Genomic DNA, 27,208 nt, shown 5'->3' with positions numbered 1-27,208 from the left:
TTTTTCATATGTTCATCTCATGTCATGCAACCTTGTTGATCTCACTTATTGGTTCCATGAGGTGTTTTTTTTTTTTTTTTTTTTTTTTGGCAGATTCTTCTGGATTTTCGATGTGGTCAATTACATCATCTGCAAATGGGGATAGTTTTATTTCTTTCTTCCCAAACTGTATGCCATTTACTTTCTTTTCTTACCTTATTGCACTGGCTAGAACTTCCAGCACTATGTTCAATAAAAGTGATAAAAGCAGTGTCCTTTCCGTGTTCCCAACTTTAGGGGGAAAGCTTCAGTCTTTCATGATTAAGTAAAATGTTAGCTGTAGGTCTTAAATCTGTAGGTCTTAAATCTGTGATTTTATTTTTTGTTTTCTGTTTGTTCTATTTTTTCATATAGATGCTCTTTATCAAGTAAGGTGGTCTCTCTCTAATCCTGTTTTTCTGGGAGTTTTTATCATGAATAACTGTTGAATTTTGTTAAATGCTTTTTCTGAATCTATTGATATTATTATGTGATCTTTCTTCTCTAGCCTGTTAATATAGTGGAGGTCACTGACTGATTTTTGAATGATGAACCAGGCTTGTATCCCTGAAAAAACTCTGCTTAGTCTTAGTGTGTACATTTTTTACAATATAGCTAAATTCTACTTGCTAATATTTTATTAAGGAATTTTGTATCTATATTCACTAATGATTTTGGTCTGTAGTTTTCTTTTCTGTGTTGTCTTTGTCTGGTTTTGGTATTAAGGTAATATCGGCATTATAAAATATTGCCAATATTGGGAAGTGCTCGCTCCTCTTGTATTTTCTGAAAGAGAGAATGTAGAATTGGTTTAATTATGAGACAGGGTCTTGCTCTGTTACCCAGGTTGGAGTGCAGTGGTGTGACCTTAGCTCGCTGCAACCATTGCCTCCCCGGTTCAGGTGATTCTTCTGCTTCAGCCTCCTGAGTAGCTGGGACCACAGGCTCATGCCACCATGCCCAGCTAATTTTATATGTGTATATTTTGTAGAGATGTGGTTTCGCCATGTTGCGCAGGCTGTTCTCGAACTCCTGGGCTCAAGTGATCCGCCTGCCTCAGCCTCTCAAAGTGCTGGGAGTACAGGCGTGAGCCACTGCACCCAGGCAAGAATTGGTTTAATAATTCTTTAAGTGTTTGGTAGAAATCTCCAGTGAAACAACTTGGGCCTAGAGATTTCCTTTTAGGGAGTTTTAAAATTATAAGTTCAATTTCTTTTTAGTTGTAGGGTTACTCAAATTATCTATTTCCTATTGATGAGTTGTGGTACTCTGTGTTTTTCCAAGAATTGGTCCATTTCATCTAGATTGTCATATTTATAATATTTAGAGTTGTTCTTAGTATTCCCTTATTATCCTTTTGATGTCTGCACTGTCTATAGTGATTTCACCTATTTCCTTCCTGATATTGACAATTTGTGTCTTTCTTTCCTACTTTGTCAGTCTTGCTAGAGGTTTGTCAATTTCATTGATCTTTTCAAAAAATCAGATCTTGGTTAATTGATTTTTCCATTTGTGTGTGTGTTCAATGTCATTGATTTTTGTTCATTATTATTTTCTTCTCACTTTGGATTTATTTTGCTCATCTTTTACTACGTTCTTACAGGGAGATCATAGATTGATTTTGGACTTTTCCTCTTTTCTAACATATGCATTTAGTGCTATATATTTCCTTCTCGGTATTACTTTGGCTGCGTCCCACAAATTTGGACACATGGTATGTTTATTTTCACCCAGTTCAATGTATTTTTTAATTTCCCTTGAGATCTCTTTTTTGACTCCTTTGTTATTTAGATGTGTGTTCTTTAGTTTGAAGATTTTCCTGTTATCTTTCTCCAGTTTTAACTGGATATGTGTATATCTCCTTTCAGTTCTATCAGTTTTACTTCATGTGATTTGCAGCCCTGTTGTTTGGTGCATACACATTTAAGATTGCTGTGTCTTTTTGGTGGATTGACCCTTTATCATTATATAATGGCCCTCTCTGTCTCTGGAAATTTTCTTTGCTCTGAAGTCTGCTTTATCTGATATTAATACAGCCACCCTTGCTTTCTTTTGATTAATGTTTGCATGACATATTTTTCTATCCTTTTGCTTTTAACCTTCCTATATCATTATATTTGAAGTGAGTTTCTCATAGACAGTATACAGTTGGGTTGTGTTTTAAAATCCACTCTGCCAATCTCTCTCTTTTAAAGTTGACGTGCTTCTACCACTTACATTTAATGTAATTATTGATGTGTTAGGCCTTAAATCTCTGATTTTATTTTTTCCTTTCTGTTTGTTCTATTTTTCATTTCTCTGTTTTCTGTCTTCTGCTTTCCTGTGGGTTACTCATACTTCTGTTAAAATTTCATTTTGATTTATCTACAGCATTTTGGATAACTTTTGAAAAGCTTTGTATAGCTTTTTAGGTAGTGCTGTAGGTATTACATTATATATACATAACCCATTATAGTCTACTGGTGTCATTATTTTGCCAGTTTAAATGAAATATAGAAATTGTGTTTCCCTTTAAATCCTGTTGCCCTCCACTATTTATAATACAATTGTCTTAATATTTCCTCTGCATACTTTTAGAACCATATAAAACATGTCATTTTTACTTCAACTATTAAATATATTTTTAAAAAACTGAAGAATAGGTTGGGCACGGTGGCTCACGCCTGTAATCCCAGCACTTTGGGAGGCCGAGGCAGGCAGATCACTTGAGGTCAGGAGTTCGAGACCAGCCTGACCAACATGGTGAAACCCCATCTCTACTAAAAATACAAAAATTAGCCTGGCATGGTGGTGGGCACCTGTAATCCCAGCTACTTGGGAGGCTGAGGCAGGGAGAATTGCTTGAATTCGGGAGGCAGAGGTTGCAGTGAGCCAAGATTGTGCCATTGCACTTCAGCCTGGGTGACAGAGCAAGACTCTGTCTCAAAACAAAACAAAACAAAACAAAAACTGAAGAATAGAAGGAAAAACTATTGTGTTTACTCTCCCCCTTTTTTGCTTATTGTATTCTTTCTGATGCTCCAAGTTTTCTTCTTTTATCACTTCCTTTTCTGATGCTCCAAATTTCCCTCTTCTGTTTTTTCATTTGTTTACAGAACTTCCTTTAGCCATTCTTTTAGAGTAATTCTGCTGGTGAAAAATTTAGTTTTTCTTCATCTGAGAATATCTTGCTTTCCTCTTCATTTCTGAAGAATATTTTTACTAACTATAGGATTCTGGATTGACAGTTCTTTTCTTTCAGCACTTGAAAAACACTGTACCACTTACTTATGGCCCCCATGGTTTCTGATAAGAAATCCACTGTCATTCAAATAGGTTTTTTCCTTGGGTGGTTTTTTTTTTTTTTTTTTCCTGGCTGCTTTTAAGATTTTTCTCTTGGTCTCTGGGTTTCAGAAGTTTCACTATAATGTGTCTTGGTATAGATTTATTTGGGCTTTGTCTTCTTTGAGGTTTGCCCATCTTCTTGTCTCTTACCAAATTTGAGACGTTTTCAGCCATTATTCCTTTGGGTACTTTGTTGTTAAGATTGAGTACTTTTTATTATTCTACCTTCCTTTCACTGATTTTTTTCTCTGTTCCCTCTCTATCCTGGTATTATGTCCAACCACTGACTTTTTAATTTCAGTTATTGTGTTTAAGTTTTAAAATTTTCATTTGGTTCATCTTTATATATTATATTTGTTTCCTGAGGCTGTCTACTTTCTAATTTGTTTCAAGTGTGTTCAGAATTGCTTTTGAAGCATTTTTGTAATGGCTGCTTTGACATCTTTGTCATATAATTCTAACATCTCTGTCATCTTTGTATTGGCATTTATTGATTGGCTTTTCTTCATTTCATTTGAGAACTTCCTGGCTGTTGGTATGATTAGTGATTTTCAGTTGAAACTTGGACATTTTTGGGCCAGGCACGGTGGTGCATACCTGTAACCCCAGCACTTTGGGAAGCCAAGGCACATGTATCACCTGAAGTCAGGAGTTTGCGACCACCCTGACCACCACGGAGAAACCCCGTCTCTACTAAAAATACAAAAAATTAGCCAGGCACAGTGATGCATGCCTGTAGTCCCAGCTACTCGGGAAGCTGGGGTAGGAGAATCACTTGAACTCGGGAGGCGGAGGTTGCGGTGAGCCAAGATCGCGCCAGCCTGGGCAACAATAGCAAAAGTCCGCATCACAAAAAAAAAAAAAAAAAAAAAAAAAAGAAACTTGGACATTTTTATAAGGCTATTAATTTTATGTTAACTCTTTATTTTAGCTGGCTTTTTTTGACATTACTCCAGCAGAGGAAGAAAGACACCATCCCATTACTGCCAGGTGGAGGTAGAAGACTAGGTTCACTCAGCCTCTGTTGGCATCTTAGTTACACTTCTCATTATGGCTGGGCAGATGTTGGCATTCTGGCTCCCCAGGTGGTCTCCACTGACACTGAGATGGGGGTTGCCTTATTACCATTGGATGATGGTAAAAGTCTAGACTCTCTGCTAGTCCTACTCTGATACCACTGAGCAGGAATGAAGAGGAGCACTTCATTACTGCCTTTTGGGGGTGTAAGTGTAGGCTTCCCACATGGTCTCCACTGATACCATGGGGGCCAGGTGGAGAGTGGACTTATTATTGACTCTCTACTTGGCTTTCTCTGACACAACCCTGGTGGGTGAGGTGCCTCATTATAGCCTCATAAGGGTGGAATCGTAGGCTCCCCACTCAGCCTTTGTTGGCATGGGTGGGGGCCAAAGCGTTTGCTGTGGTGTTTGGCTGAGTAGAGCAGTTATTGTCTGTATTAGTCTTCTCAGGCTGCTACAACAAAATATAGACTGGTGGCTTCAACAACAGACATTTATGTTTCTCAGTTTTGGAAGTTAGGGAGTCTAAGGTCAAGGTGCTAACCAATTTGGTTCCTGGCAAGGGCTCTCTTTCTGGGTTGCAGATGATCAGCTTCTTACTGTGTCTTCACATGGCAGAGAGAATGATCTCTCTCCACTCCTCTTTTTTTTTTTTTCTTGATAGGGTCTCATTCTGTCTCCCAGGCTGGAGTGCAGCAGGCCACAGTCTTGGCTCACTGTAACCTTCACCTCCTGTGTTCAAGCGATTCTCATGCCTCAACTTCACGAGTAGCTGGGATTACAGACGTGCACCACCATGCCCAGCTAATTTTCGTATTTTCTGGTAGAGATGGGGTCTCACCATGTTGGCCAGGCTGGTCTTGAACTCCTGACCTCAAGTGATCTTCCCACCTCGGCCTTCCAAAGTGCTGGGATTACAGATGTGAGCCACTGCACCCAACCCCATCATTCTTCTTATAAAGCTGCTGATTCCATCATGAGGGCCTTATTCTCATTACTTCATCTAACCCTAATTATCTCCCAAAGGCCCCATCTCCAAATACAATTACACTGGGAGTTAAGGCTTCGACATGAATTTTGGGGAGACACAGTGCAATCCATAGCGATGTTTAAAACTTTTCTATCTTGCTAGGCTGCCTCTTCCATGGTTCTTTGGCTAAAGACAGCAGGCTTTGGTTGGGCTTTTTCGACTACTCCTGTTGGCATTTCCAGGTTGCTACCTTTTTCAACTCCAAGTCTGGTGTATATGAGTCAAAAATAAAAACAAAGTAAGTCACTGCAATGTTGTTCTTCAGGTCCTGCAGTCCATAGACATTCTGCCCTCCTTTTTTTCCCCACCTTTCAGAGTCTTCTCATGTTTGTTTAATATATAATATTCAGGGTTTTGGGTTGTACTTAATGGAAGGAATAGGGAAAAGTACATCTACCAGAAGGAAAGAAAATATGCTTTTTCTTTCTAGGAGAAAAAGGAAAAAGTTTGGGGTACTATATGTTTGTCTATATAGACAAATATATCATAAACCCGTTACTAGGCATTATCTACCTATTATTTGCCATTAAGAGACATTTAGGGCCAGGGACGGTGGCTGACACCTGTAATCCCAGCACTTTAGGAGGCTGCGGCAGGAGGATTGCTCGAGCCCAGGAGTTCAAGACCAATCTGGGCAACATAGACTCTATCTCTACAAAAATTTTAAAGTTAGCTGGGTGTGGTGGTGCACGCCTGTCATCCCAGCTACTCAGGAGGCTGAAGTGGAAGTATCACTTGAGCCCAGGAGTTTGAGGCTGTAGTGAGCCATGATTATGCCACTGCACTCCAGAAAAAAAAGAGAGAGACATTCATTGGCCCATACACTCTACTTGATATATTTACACACAGACACACATACACATACAAAGTATTTCTTTAAAAATAAAAATTATAGGCCAGGCGCAGTGGCTCATGCCTGTAATCCCAGCACTTTGGGAGGCAGGCAGATCACGAGGTCAGGAGATTGAGACCATCCTGAGCAACCTGGTGAAACCCTGTCTCTACTAAAAAAAACAAAAATTAGCTGGGCATGGTGGTGCGTGCCTGTAATCCCAGCTACTCAGGAGGCTGAGGCAGGAGACTCGCTTGAACCAGGGAGTTGGAGGTTGCAGTGAGCTGAGATCACACCACTGCACTCCAGCCTGGCAACAGAATGAGACTCCATCTCAAAAAATAAATAAATGAATAAATAAATAAAAAATAAATAAATAAAAATTATATTCTCTCAAAAACACCAGCAAAAAATACGTAAACAAAATGGGCTCTTCCTAATGAATTAGAACACCAAGTTCAATGAATTATATATTTTATGTGTCTTCCAAACCTCTTTTTGCAGAAAAGTAAATTAACATTACATATTTGTAAAATTCAAATTTCTTATTCTATTTGGTCTTACTGAGGCCTGAACTAAAGAGTAGTACAGGCTATCCTTGTTTGCTTTAGGTCAGTAGTTCTCAAAGTATGGTCCATGGGCCTTGATCGTATGTCCGCAAAATTAAAACTATTTTCACAATAATACTAAGATGTCTTTTGCCTTTCCTTTGTATTAAAATTTGCACTGATATTACACAAACAATAATGTGTTTGTTGTGATGTTACACAATTTGCACTGATATTACACAAACAACAGTGTGATGTTACACAAACACTGATGGTTTAGCAGGCATCAGGGTAGTGGCACCAAACGGTCGTAGTGTGAAAGATCCAGTGGTTTAAGAGAATGGAAAGACAAGCCACGTATTTTCTCTGCAGATTGGGAGAAAATATTTGCAAAACACATATCTGATAAAGAAAAAAAACATAACAAGGCAGGAGGATTTCTTGGGGCCAGAAATTTGAGACCAGTCCGGGCAACATAGTAAGACTTATCTCTACAGAAAAATTTAAAAATAAAAAATAAAATAAAATAAAAATTAGCCAGGCATGGTAGTGCACATCTATAGTCCTAGATACTCAGGAGGCCAAGGCAGAAGGATGGCTTGAGCCTAGGAGTTCACAGCTGCAGCGAGCTATGATTTCACCACTGCACTCCAGCCTGGGCAACAGAGTGAGACTGTCTCAAAAAAGAAAAGAAAAAAAAATTAAAAAGCACACTTATCTGATAAAAGACCAGTATCCAATATACACAAAGAACTCTTAAAACCTTAAATCTCAGCAGTAGCAAACAACCAAATTTTAAAAATGGGCAAAAGAGTTGAAAAGCTACCTCTCCCAAGAAAATACAGATGGTAGGCTGGACATGGTGGCTCACGCCTGTAATCCCAGCACTTTGGGAGTCCAAGGCGGGCAGATCATTTGAGGTCAGGAGTCCAAGACCAGCCTGGCCAACATGGTGAAACCCTGTCTCTACTAAAAATAAAAATTAGCCCTGTGTGGTGGTACGCACCTGTAGTCCCAGCTACTTGGGAGGCTGAGGCAGAAGAATCACTTTTACCTGGGAGGCGGAGGTTGCAGTGAGCTGAGATTGTGCCATTGCACTCCAGCCTGGGCAACAGAGTGAGACCCTGTCTCAAAAAAAAAAAAAAGAAAGAAAGAAAATACACAGATGGCAAATAAACATGAAAAGATACTCAGCATCATATGTCACTGGAGAATTGCAAATTAAAACAACAATGAGATACTACTATACTCATATTAGAATGGCTAAAATCCAAAAAACTATTAATACCTAATGCTGGCAAAGATGTGGAGCAATAGAAACTCTCATTCATTGCTAGTGGGGATGCAAAATAGTGCAGCCACTTTTGAAGACAGTTTGGCAGTTTACATTTCTTTTAAAGCTAAATGTATTCTTACCATCTGACCCAGCAATCATACTCCTAGGGTTTTACCAAAAAGAGTTGAAAACTTAGCCCACGCAAAAATCTGCACACAAATGTTTATAGTAACTTTATTCATAATTGCTAAAAACTAGAAGCAACCAAGATATTTTTCAAAAGGTGAATGAATAAACTGTAGTATATTCATACAGTGGAATAGTCAGTGAGCAAAATTGATGAGCATTCAATCCACAAAAAGGAACATTAAATGCATATTGCTTAGTGAAAGAAGCCCATCTGAAAAGTCTATGTGTTGTATGATTCCAATTACAGCTGACCCTGGAACAACACAGGGGGGTAGCTGTGCAGTTGAAAATCTGAGTATAACTTTTAAGTCCCCAGTAACATAACTACTAATCGTCTTGTGTTGACCAGAAGCCCTACTGGTAACATAAGCAGTCAATTAACATGTATTTTCATATATATATATATATACACACACACATACATACATATATATATACACATATATATATATAAAATATACTGTATTCTTAAAATAAAGAAAAAATATTAAGAAAATCATAAGGAAAGGCCGGCTGGGGGCAGTAGCTCACACCTGGAATCCCAACGTTTTGGGAGGCCAAGGAAGGAAGATTGCTTGAAGCCAGGAGTTCAAAACCCACCTGGGCAATATGGTGAGACCCCTTCTCTAAAAAAAAAAAAAAAAAAAATTGTCCAGGTGGGCTGGCACGTACCTGTAGTCCTAGCTACTCGGGAGGCTAAGGCAGGAGGATTGCTTGAGCCCAGAAGGTTGAGGCTGTAGTGAGACAAGATTGTACAATTGCACTCCGGCCTCAGCAACAGAGTTAGACCCCGTCTTTTAAAAAATAAGAAAAAAGAAAATCAAAAGGAACAGAACATATATTTACTATTTATTAAGTGGAACTGGATCATCACAAGGTTTTTATCCTTGGCCTAGAGGGTAGTGCATACCTGCAGTCCCAGCTACTCAGGAGGCTGAGGTGGGAGAATTCCTTGAGCCCAGGAGTTTGAGGCTGCAGTGAGCTACGATCATGCCACTGCACTCCAGCCTGGGCAACATAGCAAGACTTCCACCTTAAAAAAAATGAATAAATAAAATAAAGGTCTTTATCCTTGTCTTCACGCTGTGTAGGCTGAGAAAGAAGAGGAAGAAGAGGGTTGGTCTTGCTGTCTCAAGGGCTGCAGGGGCAGAAGAGGTAGAGGAAGTGGGAGCGGTGACAGGAGAGGCAAGCACATTCTGTGTAACTTTCATTGAAAAAAATCTTGGCCAGGTGCAGTGGCTCACGCCTGTAATCCCAGCACTTTGGGAGGCCGTGACGGGCGGATCACCTGAGGTCAGGAGTTCAAGACCAGCCTGGCCAACATGGTGAAACCCCATCTCCACTAAAAATATTAGCTGGGCATGGTGGCATGCCTGTAGTCCCAGCTACTCGGGAGGCTGAGCCAGGAGAATCACTTGAACCCAGGAGGCGGAGGTTGCAGTGAGCCAAGATCACGCCACTGCACTCCAGCCTGGAGATAGAGCGAGACTCCGTCTCAACACAAAAAAAATCTCGTGAAAGGGGACCTGTGCAGTTAACACTCCTGCTGTTTAAAGGTCAAGTGTATATGATGTTCTAGAAAAGGCAACCTATAAAGATAGTCAAAAGATCAGTGGTTGCCAAGGGTTCAGGGGAAGAAGAGAAGGGCTGAATAGGAGGAGCACAGGGAGGGTTTAGGGCAGTAAAGTTATTCTATATGTTACTGTAATAGTGGACACATATCATTATACATTTGTCCAAACCCATGGAACTGTATATCACAAATAATTAATCCTAATGTAAACTATGAGCTTTAGTTTAATAATCATGTACAGTATTATTGATTCATCAATTGTTAACAAATGTGCCACATTAATGCATGATGTTAATATAGGAAAATGTGGCGAAAGGGGGCACATAAGAACCCTCCAAATGGTCTCATTTTCTTTAAACCTAAAACTGCTCTAAAAAAAAATAAAATCTATTAGTTTAAAAAAAAATCCACTGAAAGGGTTTTAATTTCCACATTGCAACTAACCTTTAAGAAACTAACACTTAATTGCTGGGCGTGGTGGCTCACACCCATAATCCCAGCACTTTGGATTGAGGCGGGTGGATCATCTGAGGTCTGGAGTTCGAGACCAGCCTGGCCAACATGGTGAAACCTTGACTCTGCTTTAAAAAAGCATAAAATAAAATTAAACAAAAGAAAGAAAGAAAGAAAGGAAAAAAAGAAAAATTAGCCAGGAGTGGTGGCGCATTCCTGTAATCCAGCTACTTGGGAGGCTGAGGCACAAGAATCACTTGAACCATTGCACTCCAGCCAGGGTGATAGAGGGAAACCCTGTCCAAAAAAAAAAAAAAAAAAAAACAGAAACGTTTATTTTGGCTGGGAGTGGTGGCTCACACCAGTAATCCCAGCACTTTGGGAGGCTGAGGCAGGTGGACCACTTGAGGTCAGGAGTTCAAGACCAGCCTGGCCAACGTGGCAAAACCCCATCTCTACTAAAAATACAAAATTTATCCGGGCATGGTGGCACACACCTGTAGTCCCAGCTACTCGGGGGGCTGAGGCAGGAGAATCACTTGAACCTGGGAGGTGGAAGTTGCAGTGACCTGAGATCCTACCATTGTACTCCAGCCTAGGTGACAGAGCAAGACTTCATCTCAAAAAAAAAAAAAACTCCACTTGTCAAGTTTTGGTCTGGGATCAAAGCAGAATATCCATAATTATTTGAAAAGGCTGTTAAAATATTCCCTTTTACAACTACATATCTGTGTAGGGACAGGTTTTTTTCACATATTTCAACCAAAGCAACATATTACAGCAGACTGAAGAAGCAGATATGAGACTCCAGCTGTCTTCTAAAGTCAAACAGAATCCAAAACAATCTCTCTCTTCTTATTAAACTTTTTTTTTTTTTGCTACAGAAAATAGTTATTTTTCATTAAAAATGGTATTTATGTTAACATATAATGATTTATTGGTTTGGGGTTTTTTCGTTTGTTTGTTTTTTGAGACAGGTCTCACTCTGTCGCTCAGGCCGGATCGCAGTGGTGTGACCACAGCTCACTGCAGCCTCGACCCCCCCAAGCTCAGGTTTTCCTCCCACCTCAGCCTCCTGAGTAGTGGGACCACAGGGGCATGCCAAGACACCCGGCTAATTTTTTTTTTGAGACCGAGTCTCACTCTGTCGCCCAGGCTGGAGTGCAGTGGCATGATCTCTGCTCACTGCCAAGCTCCACCTCCCGGGTTCACGCCATTCTCCTGCCTCAGCCTCCTGAGTAGCTGGGACTACAGGCGCCTGCCACCACGCCCGGCTAAGTTTTTGTATTTTTAGTAGAGACAGAGTTTCACCGTGTTAGCCAGGATGGTCTCGATCTCATGACCTCATGATCCACCCGCCTCAGCCTCCCAAAGTGCTGTGATTACAGGCGTGAACCACCGTGCCCAGCCGACACCTGGCTAATTTTAAAAATTTTTTGTAGAGACGGGATTTCACCATGTTGCCCAGGCTGGTCTCAAATTCCTGGGCTCAAGTGATTCTCCCACCTCGGCCTCCTAAAGTGCTGGGATTACAGGAATGAGCCACCATCGTGCCTGGCCCTATTGTTATTTTTAAATGAATAAATAAATAAGCATTTTTAAATGTCTCAGCTCTAATTTCTTATGCAGTAAGTATTGATAAATATAATCACACAAACAAAAGCTCTTTGGGGTCTTCAAATAAGGGTGTTCATGAGATGCAAAAGTTTGAGAATCACTGCCCTCAGCCCATGTGGTCTGCTTAAACTTTTATTTTTAGGCTATTTTCAGGACCATTTAACAAGTGATACACTTATAGCAACTACCTCTAATAGTTACAGAGAAGCTGCCAATATTCAGAAAGTGGCCATCAGTGGTCTGGGTGTATGCAAAAAATATGTGTGCTAAGCATATCTTTATTCAAGCGTGGATTTGGAATTTGTTCAATTTTCATTCTCCCGTTATCTTCCTTTAAAATGAAACATTACAAAGAATATAATAAAACATGAAGGTAAATAAAAAAACAGTGCAAGTCAAATTTATGGTGTGGGAACATAAGGCTTGCTATTACAGCTTTTAATGGCAGATAGTTTACAATAAACATTGGGCTTAGCCTGGTAGAAAATAGTCACAGACAGGAGGTAATTACTTGTCCATCTCCAAGCATCAGAAACTAGGGAGTCCCTCCAGTTGAATAACGCAGATCTGCCAACTGTCCCTCATTTGGACTAACGCCTTTTTTGTTGTTTTAATTAAACTGGGGGGTAGCGGGGGAAGAACAGAAGATAAACCTCCCTCTGAATGCGCTAAAATTCCATGGATGGATAAATCCATGACCCATCCTTCTACACGGTCTTTATTAGTCTTGAGTAAATCACATAGACTCCCATAAATAGAGTCACTGAGGGAGCGGAATGTATATGTGCTGGAAAAGGCTGGGTGCCAGCAAATCTGAATGTTACAGTGAGAGTTCTAGAAACAGCGAGAGAAAAGCAGCTAGATCCCCATGCAGATAACCAGGATATAAATGGACGTTTCAATGAGCCTTGCATCACCACATATGAAGTAATAAATACACCCAAACAGAGATAAAAACAGGAAGAGCAAAATTATGCATAAATTCTGTCGTTAAGATATGTGGGCAGCATGGCCCAAAATAGAAACCAAGCAGCTTTCCAGAGACTTGAAGGTTTTAGATAAAATATAATCGCTGTAATTATCATTTAATCCTGTTCCCTCAAGCTTTTGTCAGAAACTGTTACCTACCTCTGGTTATTTGGGGACAGTGGAGCTTCTCACAGAAATATACTTGAAACTGATTGTCACAAGCACACAATCTAATTAAGTTTTTTACATGTAGAAAAAGGAACTGTGGCAAAAATCAAGGTTATGTATGTGTAGGGAGAATAACTAAAATCCAAATGACATGCATATTTTCTGTTCATCTCATATGCTTCACAAATAACTTACATTTATGTTTGCTTTATAAATACTTCCAATTAAAGGGTAAATTAGCATCAACTCTTAAATCATTATCTAAGCATTCACCTGTTATTATTAATACCTTAGATTAGTTCAAATCAAGGACTCTCACTCTATGTACTTATCCAAGGGTGTTTTCTTAAAATGAAGAATGTGGGTAAGAGTAATTTTGCTTTTTATTTGCAATATCATTTCATTGGCTAGGAGGTTGCCCCAGTGCTACAATGTAAGCTTCCGTCTCATTTTGCAGTGAATGAAAACATTTTTCCTTACATAGTTGTGTATAGCAGAACTACTATCTATCCCATGGTGATGCTAGTAAGCCTGACTCACAACTTCAAAAAGAACTTTGAAATAAATTATATGGATCTTACAAACTGTAATAATCTTTAATTTCAACTTCATTATGAAAATTTATGGCTGGGAGTCGTGGAATCGTGCCTATACTTTGGGAGGCTGAGGTGGGTGGATCACTAGAGCCCAGGAGTTCGAAACCAGCCTGGGCAGCCTGGTGAAACCCTGTCTTAAAAAAAAAAAAATACAAAAATTAGCCGTGTGTGGTGGTGCATGCCTGCAGTCTCAGCTACTCGGGAGCTGAGGTGGGAGGATCACCTGAGCTCGACTGGGAAGGTCAAGGCTGCAGAGAGCCATGATCGTGTCACTGTACTCCAGCCTGGGTGACAGAGTGAGACCCTGTCTCAAAAAAAAAAAAAAAAAAAAAAAAATCACAAGTGCCTCACCCAAAAGAAATAATAAAGTGGAAAGTGAGAAAATGAGTAACATTTAAAAGGGGAACAGAGGTGGGACTTCTGAATTACTTTTCCTTCTGGTACCAGTGTTGACTGTCATCAGTTTCACAATGTCTAAGGCAAGGTAAGGACAGGTTGAGTATCCCTTATCTGAAATGCTTGGGATCAGAAGTGTTTCGAATTTCAGATATTTTTCAGATTTGGGAATATTTCTGTATACAAAATGAGCTATCTTGAGAATAGAATTAAGTCTCAACACGAAATTCATTTATGTTTCATATACACCTTATTCACATACCCTGAAGGTAATTTTATTCAATATTTTTCATGATTCTGTTCATGGAACAATGTTTTGACTGAACCCATCACATGAGGTCGAATGTGGAACGTTCCCCTAGCGGTGTCATGCTGGCGCTCAAAAAGTTTCGGATTTTGGGCCGGGCGCGGTGGCTCAAGCCTGTAATCCCAGCACTTTGGGAGGCCGAGGCGGGCGGATCACGAGGCCAGGAGATCAAGATCATCCTGGCTAACACGGTGAAAACTCATCTCTGCTAAAAATACAAAAAAATTAGCCGGGCGTGGTGGCGGGCTCCTGTAGTCCCAGCTACTGAAGAGGCTGAGGCAGGAGAATGGCGTGAACCTGGGAGGCGGAGCTTGCAGTGAACTGAGATCGTGCCACTGCCCTCCAGCCTGGGCGACAGAGCAAGACTCCGTCTCAAAAAAAGAAAAAAAAAAAAAAGTTTCGGATTTTGAATTTTTGGATTAGGGATGCTCAACCTACATGATGGTATTAGGCCAACATTTTAGAAACCAGTAAAACTCGATATTGAATATGATGAAGTCATATTCCTTGGTGGTGTATGTCTGTAATCCCAGCTACTCGGGAGGCTGAAATGGGAGGATGGCTTGAACCCAGGAGGTCAAGGCTATAGTGATCTGTGTGTCACTGCCCTTCAGCCTGGGCAACAGAGTGAGACCATCTGAAAAAAAAAAAAAGTCTTGGACTTATCTAAAAGATGTACTCTGAAGCCTCACAAGCAGAATATAGCTCACGAGTGGGTTTTATTTGACTCTTACAGTGTTTTTCTAAAAATCAAACTAGTTGCCAACATTCACAAAACAGGGTTTTTCACAAAAACCAAAACAAACAAAAACCCGAATTTGCGACTTCTTTGAGAAATTGGAAGGACTGGACTTGCATTGCATCCTCCCCACATGGCTAGGAGGAGCTTGGGCCAGAGCCCCCACCTAACCCACACTACTCACATGCATTACCTGCTCTGCACTCAGATATATCTGAGTGTGAGACCCTGTTAATGGGTCACTCTGGCTTAGGCTGTGCATCAATGAGACTCATCAGACTCAAGTGTTTGCTTCTTTGGGGCCCCTCCCTGTACCCTCTAATTAAACTCTATATTCAGTATAGGGTGTCAGGTCCCAGTTGGGTCTAAAATGGGAGGCATTTACAGCCATGGTCCTGGACCAGAATCACTTCAATGTTTTCACTGATGTGAAGATTTTCTTGGCAAGTAAGGGTTCAGAGAAGTTTGTTGAAGTTTGTGTCTAAGCTAGGTTAAGCGGAGGAATGTGTCTCAATTCAAAATGAGAGCAACTCTGGGGTTAAGCAAGAGAATGACCCAGGATGAAGGTATTATGGAAATGTCCTCTGTGTGAGCTGGGTAGAGAAGAATATCCGGATTCCGGGCTTCACTCTGCCTCTAACAAGCTGTAAGATGAGTCACTGACCTCAGTTAGCCCCTGTCTCTTCACCTATGAAACGAAAGGGATGTTTCTGCATTTAGAGCCCAGACCGTACGTTAGAATCACCTAGGGGACGTCTAAAAATGTTGATACTTAGACCCCTCCCTAGGCCAACTGAATCTGATTCCTTGCAATGAGGGTCCAGGACACAGTTAACAAGATCTCCAAGGTCCCTTCCCATCCTCTAATTCTGTGGTCTCAGTGGCTTGGGAGCAGATGCCAGAATAGCCATTAACTCTGTTAATTTCTCCTGTATGTCAGATTGCCAGCAAAGAACATTCATTTCTCACACACACACACACACACACACAACACACACACACACATATGGAGGTGTGGTCATTGTTTTTCATTTTCTTTCTTTTTCTTTTTAATTTTTGAGACAAGATTTTACTCTGTTGTCCAGGCTGGAGTATAGTGGCGCAATCAGAGCTCACTGCAGCCTCACCCTCTCAGACTCAAGCCATCCTCCCGTCTCAGCCTCCCAAGTAGCTGGAACCATCTCTACTAAAAGTACAAAAATTAGCTGGGCATGGTAGCACACACCTGTAATCCTAGCTACTTGGGAGGCTGAGGCAGGAGAATTGCTTTAGCCTGGGAGGTAGAGGTTGCAGTGAGCTGAGATCGTGCCAATGCACTCCAGCCTGGATGGCAAGACTGTCTCAAAAAAAAAAAAAAAAAAATGTTGGCCGGGCGTGGTGGCTCAAGCCTGTAATCCTAGCACTTTAGGAGGCCGGGACAGGTGGATTGCCCAAGCTCAGGAGTTCGAGACCAGCCTGGGCAACATGGTGAAACTCTTGTCTCTACTAAAATACAAAAAATCAGCCGGGCGTGGTGGCGGGTGCCTGTAATCCCAGCTACTTGGGAGGCTGAGGTAGGAGAATTGCTTGAACCCGGGAGGCAGAGGTTGCAGTGAGCCAAGATCATGCCACTGCACTCCAACCTGGGCGACAGAGCAAGACTCTGTCTCCATTAAAAAAAAAAAAAAAAAGTTTTAATTAGCTGAGCAAGGTGGCATGCACCTGTAGTCCAGAGGCTGAGGCAGGAGGACTGCTTGATCCTAGGAGTCCCAGACCAGCCTGGGCAACCTAGCGAGACCCCATCTCTACAATAAATAAAAATAAAAATAAATCACTGGGTGTGGTGGTGCACAGGCCTGTAATCCCAACTATTCAAGAGGCTAAGGTGGGAGGATGGCTTGAGCCCAGGAGTTCAAGGTTGACTGGGCCATGATTGCATCACGGTACTCTAGCCTGGGCAACAGAGTGAGGCTCTGATTCTAAAAATAAAAAATATTCATTACATGTTGAAATGACAATGTTTCAATTTAGTGGGTTTAGTAAAATATGTTATTAAAATGAATTTCACCCATTTCCTTTTACTTTTCTGAATATTATTCCTAGGAAATTTGAAATTACTTATATGACTCATATTTCTATTAGATAGTGCTAAAAGGTGTCCACTTTCTGAACCTCTTTTTTTTTTTTTGAGGCAGAGTCTTGCTCTGTCGCCCAGGCTGGAGTGCAGTGGCGCAATCTCGGCTCACCGTGAGCTCTGCTTCCTAGGTGATTCAAGTGATTCTCATGCCTTCCAAGTAGCTGGAATTACAGGCGAGCACCACCCCATGCCCAGCTAATTTTTGTACTTTTGGTAGATACAGGGTGTCGCCATGTTGGCCAGGCTGGCCTTGAACTCCCGACTTCAAGTGATCTGCCTGCCTTGGCCTCCCAAAGTGCTGGGGTTACAGGCATAAGCCTCTGTGCCTGGCCTCTGAACCTTTAATTGAAGACTGTAGTTTGTTGTTCACTTGTTTGTTTGTTTTTTTAGACAGCTTCTCATAATGAACTAAGTTGAGGGTCTGAAAAACATCCAATTGCCAGTCTTTACTGCACAGGGCACTGACTGTAACTATACAACCCTGATGGTTGGGGAAACAAATGTGGTACTTTCTGTGAATATGACATTTTTGTACACTGAAATATGGTCCATGGGAGAATCCTAGTGGAACGCTATGACTGGGAATAAGGTGGAGGTTCCTGGTCAGTTCCCCCTGCTTTCTATCTCACATTAGAGGTAGAATTTCAATGTATGTGCCACACCAGTTCTGCCCTCATGCAGGAAACATACAAGTGGTAAACCATGAACCAAAATAGTGAGTGCATTTAAAAGAGACATTTAAACGTCCAGTCCCATTCACTGCAACTTTGTTTTACTTTTGCTTTCTTTCTTGCTCTGTCACCCAGGCTGGAGTGTGTGGCACCATCTCGGCTTACTGCAACCTCCTGGGCTCAAGTGATTGTCCTGCCTTTGCCTCCCAAGTAGCTGGGATTACAGGCATGCACCACCATTCCCAGCTAATTTCTGTATTTTTAGTAGAGACAGGGTTTCGCCATGTTGGCCAGGCTGGTCTTGAACTCCTGACCTCAAGTGATCCGCCCGCCTTGACCTCCCAAAGTCCTGGGATTACAGGCATGAGCCACTGTGCCTGGCCGCAACTTTGTTTTTCATCACTGGTCTCTCCCAGGCTTCAAAGCAGTTGTTGCTGTAGTCTTGTGGCATTTCTAGCCAAAAGGTCTGAGACTAGCAGTTATCGGCCCTCATCCTGCCTTATCATATAGCCACAATAGTGGGCAGGGAAGGGAAAACATGTAAGGCTGGGCGCTTGGAAGTAGGGCCAGCTTAAAGTACAGAAAAAGTGGGCAACCATCCAGAAAATGTGCACTCGGGTGTAGGAGCCTCCAACATACTATGAAGCTCTCCTGCTGAGCTGGCAAAAGCTCTTTTAGCTTGAGGCTTCCAGGTACATGTGCCCAGGTGTACCCTGTATGAGCAATTTATACCGTAGTGTGAATACTTTTCAGATCAATTTGATTCAATAAATATTGATTATGCATAGCTGCCCTAAGCAGATTTTGAAAAGGCTGTTGGGAGCCTCCTTCCAGACAGGGAGGGAAAGGGCGCAGACAGGAAGGCTGGGAGAGTTGACAACAAACGTCATCTAGCTCAAGGTCTAGCCAGTGTTTGGTGCTGCTGAGAAATGCTTCCTCTCAGAGGGAACTGACGCACCAGCACCCACCACTGAATGGGGCCTCCAGCAATTCTTGGAGGCCTTTCACCATCCCTCACCGTGAGAACCTTCGTTTTCCTCTCCTTCATCTCCCCTGTGCCCCCACCACCACCCAGGCCCACATCTACCTCTATCGTAGAGCTTACTCTATGGCCTTGTTTACTTTCCTACCTCCCCGCTAGCACAAAGACCGAATATTATTCCTCTGTGAATCCGCAGAACCTCGAACAGTACTTAGTACTTAAGTGCTTGATCAGCGTTTGATGAATGAATACATGATTTTGCCTTCCCATCTCATGCAGCACGAGGAGGGGGATGCTAAGAGAGCCTAGCATCCCCACCACCGTGGCATTTGGGGTGAAGGAGGTTGCAAACACCTGCATCAAACTGTGCCTGCATTTTTCAACGCTGGACACAACATTTTGAAACAAAGGTGAAGGGGAAGAGGCATAGGACAGGTCAGGGCATGCGGTATTACCACCCATGTGCACACATACCCATTCATATGCTGCCAAAATGTTGCTCTACCCTTTCCCAAGCACCCCTGTTACTGTTTAACCCAACCTCGGTAGCCTTCTAAGAGAAAGACCATTATAATGACTTGATCTGCATTAAAATAAAAAACAAAGTATGTCAAAACTTTTTCCCACAATCATAGGGCTATCACACTTTTTAACAAACTAAACCTCCACCATATCCCAGCGTTCGATATACTGCAAGTAAGTGCCTGGCACTCAGAAAGCTCAAGGTTCCAGCAACAGTTGTGTGGCCTTGGATAAGGAACACAGGGAGACTCTTTGTCCTCTTGTTTCTTCAGTGTATTAAAGGGAGATAGTGGTATATTCAAAGGGCATGAAAAAAGCTTAACATGAGTCTGCATGGAGCTCTTTGAAATGCATGAAGGGCACTACAGTGGATAAATTCAACACTTGTCCTAGTGTTCACTCAGAACCCTTGTCCGGACATTTATAAAATCCCTCTGTGGACATGTACACACACACACACACACACACACACACACACATGCACGCACGCACGCACATACACAAATATATCTAAAAGTGCTTAATTGCTTTTAAAATGTTTAAGTAAATACATTGTAATGATTATAAGGCCTCTGTACAATGTATCTAAGGCAAGCCTGCCAGGATAAGAGCTATTTGAGGAACTAAATCACATCATTGAAAGAATAGCAATGAGGCAATTGATGAAATATTGCATTAGCAGTGGCCTCTGACCCCATGTGATGCCAACCAAATACTTTTTCCTCTCTTTGTAATTTAATCATTTTTCAATTAAATTAATTTCTTAAAATCACTCAGATAAGCCGCCTGTATTAAACACACACAAGCGCAAACACACACACACAACTTCAGGTGTAGGTGAAATAAAGGACACTCTGCAATCACAATCACTGTGTTGTGATTCTGCTCCATTCTGGAAATGAATGATATCCTGTTTCCTTTTTTCTATATCTGACGAGAATTTTGCGTAACTTCTTCCTGCTACAGTGTGAAGTCAAAGGCCCCCAAATACCCCCCAAGACAGAGAACCAGTCGCCACAATATAAAATTATGAAAGTACAGCCATAAGAGGCCCATAGCATGTTTGCTGGACAGACTGACTGGTTATTTTTAAAAGTTTACTTTAATACAAATGAACTGGCTGGGAAGATGGCTTTGTAAAGGGAGCAACTCAGAAAAGTGCTAACAAGCCCGCCCCGCACGTCTGTGCTCAGGCTTGCTGGGAGAGCTTACTCCACACACATCCAGGAATTTGTTTGAGGACAGAGCGTGGTTAGGTCATGTTTTAAGAATGTTCTCTCATTATCCTGACTCAGAGGGCGCCGTGAGCCACAGAAGGGACGTTGCACAGTGATACCTTCTGTTCTGTCTGGTTTTCAAGAACTGCCTCACTATACTGATGGCTGGAGACTGATGTCGCTCGAGGTTAACTCCTTCACGTCTTCTTTTTTACAGGGCTACAGGAAGAGCCCTTTTTCCTGTTGACATTTTTCAAACTTTGTAACCTAGGGGTTAGGCTTGTTAAGGGAGGGGAGGAGAGTGTCTAGGAGCAGTGACTGGAAACAGAGAAGAGACTACATGGAAGCAGAAGAACCAATTGAAAAGTCTGTAAAACCAGCCAAGAAATCTGTTCAGGAAAATAGAAACCTAAGCGCTGTGGTTTGGCAAGGAACTTTGACTCTTAATGAGAAAGGCAGAGAGAAGAGAAGGAGAAGAAGGATGGAGAGGGGAGGGGAAAGGAGAGAAGAGGAAGGACAGGCGGAGATCAAAAGAGAAAGAAAAGAGAGGGGAGTAAAAGGAGCAAGACCCAGGATGCAACAAAGAGGGACATCAGTAAGGGACATTATGAGGATTGCATTGGAACAAGAGGCTGGAAGTTAAAAATCAGGATATGCGGCCGGGTGCGGTGGCTCACGCCTTTAATCCCAGCACTTTGGGAGGCCGAGACAGGCGGATCACCTGAGGTCAGCAGCCTGACGAACATGATGAAACCCTGTCTCTACTAAAAATACAAAAATTAGCCAGGCATGGTGGCATGCACCTGTAATCCCAGCTACTTGGGAGGCTGAGGCAGGGAGAATCACTTGAATCCGGGAGGCGGAGGTTGCAGTGAGCCAGATCGTGCCTGTTGCACTCCAGCCTGGGCAACAAGAGCAAAACTCAGCATCAGAAAAAAAAAATCAGGCTATGCTACCCAACATGGAACATCTGGTCATGTGTGTGTCCCAGAACTGGGGAAAATTTCTTTGATAATTCATATTTGATCATGTCTCATGCTGATGGACAAGCTCATGCTTGAGTGACATTTTGATGTTTCATCAAAGGCTGTAGTAGGGATCACGAGGTCATAACTACCAATTCTAGTGGGGAACCTTCTCATGGGTCTCTACAATATGCTCCAGACGATATGTCAGATGCACACACACACGCGCATATACGTGCATGCACATACATACGCACAGAGGAATGCACATACACTTTAAAGCCATTCCATGGCTTTCCATTGTGCTTAGAATAAAACCCAACTCCAACTCTCACAACCTCACCAGGCTTCCCTCACAATAGTCTTCCAGCCACACCTTAAGCTTTCTTGAATCCCCTGAGCTTTCTCTCACCTTACAATCATCTCAGTCCTGTTTTCTCCACCCCCGGAGGCTGGCTCCTCTTCATCCTTCAGGTCTCACACAGAGAGGTCATCTTTGACCACCTGTGTAAATAGGGTCTCCCTGCTCCTCCCAATATTCTCTGTTGTGGCACTCTGTTAGTGTCCTGGCACTCTATTAGTGTCCTGGCACTCATTAGCATTTGTCAGTCAGTGTTTATTTATTTTTTAAATTTTTTTAATTTTTAATTTTTGTGGGTACATATTAGGTGTATATATTTATGGGGTACATGAAATGTTTTGACACAGGCATGCGATGTGTAATAATCACATCATGGAGAATGGCAAATCCAGCCCCTCAAGCATTTATCCCTTGTGTTACAAACAATCTAGTTATACTCTTTTAGTTATTTTTATTTATTTATTTATTTATTTATTTATTTATTTGAGATGGAGTCTTGCTCTGTCTCCCAGGCTGGGGTGCAGTGGCGCGATCTCGGCTCACTGCAAGCTTCGCCTCCCGGGTTCATGCCATTCTCCTGCCTCAGCCTCCTGAGTAGCTGGGACTACAGGCACCCACCATCACGCCCAGCTAATTTTTTGTATTTTTAGTAGAGACAGGTTTTCACCGTGTTAGCCAGGATGGTCTCGATCTCCTGACCTCGTGATCCACCCGTCTCGGCCTCCCAAAGTGCTGGGATTATAGGCATAAGCCACCATGCCTGGCCCTTTTTTAGTTATTTTAAAATGTACAATTAAGTTATTATTAATTGACAAGTTATTATAGTCACCTTGTTGTGCTATCAGATGGTAGGTCTTATTCCTTCTATTTTTTGTACCCATTAACATGATCCTCCTTCCTTCCACCCCCTCCCCACTATCCTTCCCAGCCTCTGGTAACCATCCTTCTACACTTAATGTACATGAGTTTAATTGTTTTGATTTTTAGATCCCACAAATACGTGAGAACATGCAATGTTTGTCTTTCTGTGCCTGGCTTATTTCACCTAACATGATCTCCAGTTCTATCCATGTTGCTGAAAATGACAGAATCTTATTCTTTTTTTATGGCTGAATAGCACTCCGTTGTGTATATGTACCACATTTTCTTTATTTATTCATCTGTTGATAGACACTTAGATTGCTTCCAAATCTTAGCTTTGTCAGAGGCCTGGCACAGTGGCTCACACCTGTAATTCCAACACTTCGGGAGGCCGAGGCAGGTGGATCCCTAGAGGCCAGGAGTTCGAGACCAGCCTAGCCAACATGGTGAAACCCCGCGTCTACTAAAAATACAAAAATTAGCCAAGTGTGGTGCTGCGTGCCTGTAGTCCCAGGTACAGGAGGCTAGGGCACGAGAATTGCTTGAACCCAGGAGGCGGAGGTTGCAGTGAGCCGAGATTGTGCCACTGCACTCCAGCCTGGGTGACAGAGTAAGGCTCTGTCTCAAAACAAAACAAAACAAAATCCTAGCTATTGTGAACAGTGGTGCAATAAACATGGGAGTGCACATATCTCTTCAATATACTGATTTCCTTTCTTTTGGATATATACCCAGCAGTGGGATTGCTGGATCATATGTCCTATTTTTAGTTTTTTGAGGAACCTCCAAACTGTTCTCCACAGTGGTTATACTAATTTACATTCCCACCAACAGTGTATGGGGGTCCCCTTTTCTCTACTAAAAATACAAAATTAGCTGGGCATAGTGGCGCATGCTGTAATCCCAGCTACTTGGGAGGCTAAGGCAGAAGAATTGCTTGAACCCGGGAGGCGGAGGTTGCAGTGAGCCGAGATCGCACCATTGCACTCCAGCCTGGGCAACAGAGCAAGACTGTCTCAAAACAAAAACAAAAACAAAATGTTGTGGAGTAGCATCCACTTCCTGAAGGTTCAGAAGTTGCTCAGTGCTTATGTTTCTCTGCCCTCTTGATGAGATGGATTTTTTTTTTGGCTTGAGTGTTTATCTGTCCAGAAGCATATTTAATGCTCATGTGGGATTCTTGACACTGACATCGCTTTCTGAAGCCTGAGTCTTGCCCACGGCTCGATGATCAGTCCACAAATCAAACTCTTGGCCAAATATGCACAGCTCGAGTTTATCCAGAGTCCAAACAAATCAGATACTCCTTCTGGACAGAAGTCAAATTCTTCCTTTTGGTAAGAATTTTTCAGAAATGCAAAAAAGCAGTACGTTTTATGTTCTCAAAGTTCCTATAATCACATCCAATCTTGTATCAGATGCATTAACGGCCATAATGAAGGGTTTGAAAAGTCTGAAGCTTCCAAAACAGATAAATAAATCAAAGCCCATTTGAACTTTTGAGAAATATTTCAGTACTATAGGATCCAAAAACTTTAATGAGTCTGCCCCCTCTTTGTAAAACAGCACAATAGATCAGCTACAGTTACAAGTGAGGAAAATTCTAAGGGATCTCCCAGAGGACATGCTTTTTTAAAAAAATTGTAATTAATTATAGGGAATTTGCCAGTCTCTAATGGAGTCTACTTTATTCTACAAAAGAACTGGATCTCAAATATCTGCCCTATGAAAGCCCAACAGACATTACTAAATTTCACACAGTTCATGGATGGCTGCAAGCCCTAAACTGGATACGCTCTCAGTTTCATGAAATTAGATGATCTCTAACAAAAATCAGAGATGCGATCATAAAATGTCACTTTCTGAAATTCAGCATAAAAAATAATCAATATAAAATTAACCACAAAGGTATCAGTAGCATTTTAAAGAAGTAACAGCTTTTATTTATTTATTATTATTATTTTTTGAGACAGAGTCTCACTCTGTCTCCCAGGCTGGAGTGCAATGGCACAATCTCGGCTCACTGCCACCCCTACCTCCCGAATTCAAGCAATTCTCCCTGCCTCAGCCTCCCAGGTAGCTGAGACTATAGGCTCCCGCCACCACACCCAGCTAATTTTTGTATTTTTAGTAGAAACAGGGTTTCTCTATGTTGGCCAGGCTGGCCTTGAACTCCTGAACTCAAATGATCCGCCCGCCTCGGCCTCCCAAAGTGCTGGGATTACAGGTGTGAGCCACTGTGCCCGGCCAAAGTAACAGCTTTTAGAGATGCTTTATAAATGCATGGGTGATGTACTTTAGGGTGTCTCATCTCAGCAAGGAGAATGAAATCTATGTACATGATGTAAGCAATAATGATAGCTACCGTTTGTTGAGCAGCTACTGTGTCAGGCACAATGCCAGAAACTTTACATACACTATTTCATTAATCCTCATGACAATCCATTGAGAAGGCTCTGATTATTTCCACTTTTAACTACAGGGATCTCGAAATTCAAAGGGTGATGAGAATTGTTCGCTATGATACAACAAATCCCACTGCTAGGATTTTAACCTAGGTCTTCTCAACTCCAAACTATGCTGTTAATGGCATAAGAGAAATGGTCCCTTGAAGTTCAGCAAAACGGCAGTTACCTGAGAGAAAGATGTGGTAAAAGTCTCCAAAAACTTTGACGTAAATAATCCAAATCAGTCATCCAGACTGAAATGTCCTTTGAGGGGAGGAAGGTCATTCGTTAAGGCCTCGTCAATCTGCTAGATGTATCCCTTAAGAACAGGCCGAGTGCAGTGGCTGACGCCTGTAATCCTAGCACTTTGTGAGGCCGAGGTGGGGGGATCACCTGAGGTCAGGAGTTCGAGACCAGCCTGGCCGACATGGTGAAACCCCGTCTCTACTAAAAATACAAAAATTAGCCAGGCGTGCTAATTACAGGGCAGGCACCTGTAATCCCAGCTACTCGGGAAGCTGAGGCAGGAGAATTGCTTGAACCCGGGTTGGAGGTTGCAGTGAGCCGAGATGGTGCCATTGTACTCCAGCCTGGGCTAAAGAGCAAGAGTCTGTTTCGGGAAAAAAAAAAAAAAAAGGACATTCAATTCCCTTTAATGTAATTTAATATTCACCAAACCTTCAGATCTTTAATTTGATCTCCTAGGAATGCCTTTCCACCAGGAGGAAGTACCTCAAGCATATGACCAGGGTCAGCCTGCCAGCTTCATTCTCTGAGATAAAATAATAACTTGGTCAGGTGGATAACAAATGGTCTCTTCTGAGTGGGGTTATTAAGAATCAATTTCTAAAGAGGTCAGTTCTGAATTAAATAAAGTGAATTTTCTGATCCTACAAATCAAGGACCAAATCCTGGGTCTTCAATAACCTCCATCGGAATATGTACATATTTGTGTGTGTGTGTGTGTGTGTCTGTGTGTACTAATTCTTCCAGTCTGTGAACATGGGATGTCTTTGGACATCTCACAGGACATCCCATGTTTATAGACTAGAAGAGTTAATATTGTGAAAATGACCATATTACCAAAAGTGATCTATAGAATCAATGCAATTGCTATCAAAACACCAATGACATTCCTCACAGAAATAGAAAAAACAATACTAAAATTCATACGGAACTACAAAAGACCCCAATAGCCAAAGCAAACCTGTGCAAAAAGAACAAAGCTGGAGGCATCACACTACCTGACTTCAAAATATACTTCAAGGCTATAGTAACCAAAGCACATGGTACTGGCATAAAAAGAGACACATAGACCAACGGAATAGAACAGAAAACCCAGAAATAAATCTACATATTTACAGCCAACTGATTTTCAACAAAGGTACCAAGAATATACATTGTGGAAAGGACAGTCTCTTCAATAAATGGTGCTAGAAAAACTGGTTACTTACATGCAGAAGAATGAAACTAGAGCCCTACCTCACACCATATACAAAAATAAACTCAAGATGGATTAAAGACTTAAGTATAAGACCTGAAGCTGTGAAACTACTAGAAGAAAACATAGTGGAAACACTTGAAGCCATTGGTCTTGGCAAAGATTTTATGAATATGCCTCAAAAGCACAGGCAACAAAAATAAGAATAGACAAATGGGATTATATCAAACTAAAAACGTTCTGTGCAGCAAAGGAAACAATCAGCAGGGTGAAGATACAATCTGAAGAATGAGAGAAAATACCTGCAAACTATTCATCTGACAAGGAATTAATACTCAGAATATACTAGGAATTCAAACAACAGCTATATATATATATATATATATATATATATATATACACACACACACATTTAAGTTGGATATATATATACACACACACACATTTAAGTTGGAGATATATCTCCAACTTAAAAACGGGCAAATGAGCTGAATAGCCATCTCTGATGACATAAAAATGGCCAACAGGTATATAAAAAGTCCTCAACATCACTATTATCAAAGAAATGTAA

At 41.6% G+C, this 27,208-nt stretch overlaps 1 protein-coding gene across 1 annotated transcript in view; it reads left to right on the top strand.

The window, feature by feature from the left end:
- Positions 1-27,208, top strand: part of MARCHF10 (membrane associated ring-CH-type finger 10) — a 273,051-nt gene that overhangs the window by 127,343 nt on the left and 118,500 nt on the right. The window lies entirely within an intron of this gene.

This window comes from Pan paniscus, chromosome 19 (genome assembly GCF_029289425.2).
Source record: "Pan paniscus chromosome 19, NHGRI_mPanPan1-v2.0_pri, whole genome shotgun sequence".
Classification (NCBI taxonomy): Eukaryota; Metazoa; Chordata; class Mammalia; order Primates; family Hominidae; genus Pan; species Pan paniscus.
Note: the sequence above shows the minus strand (reverse complement) of the source record. Positions and strands in the feature narration are given on the sequence as shown.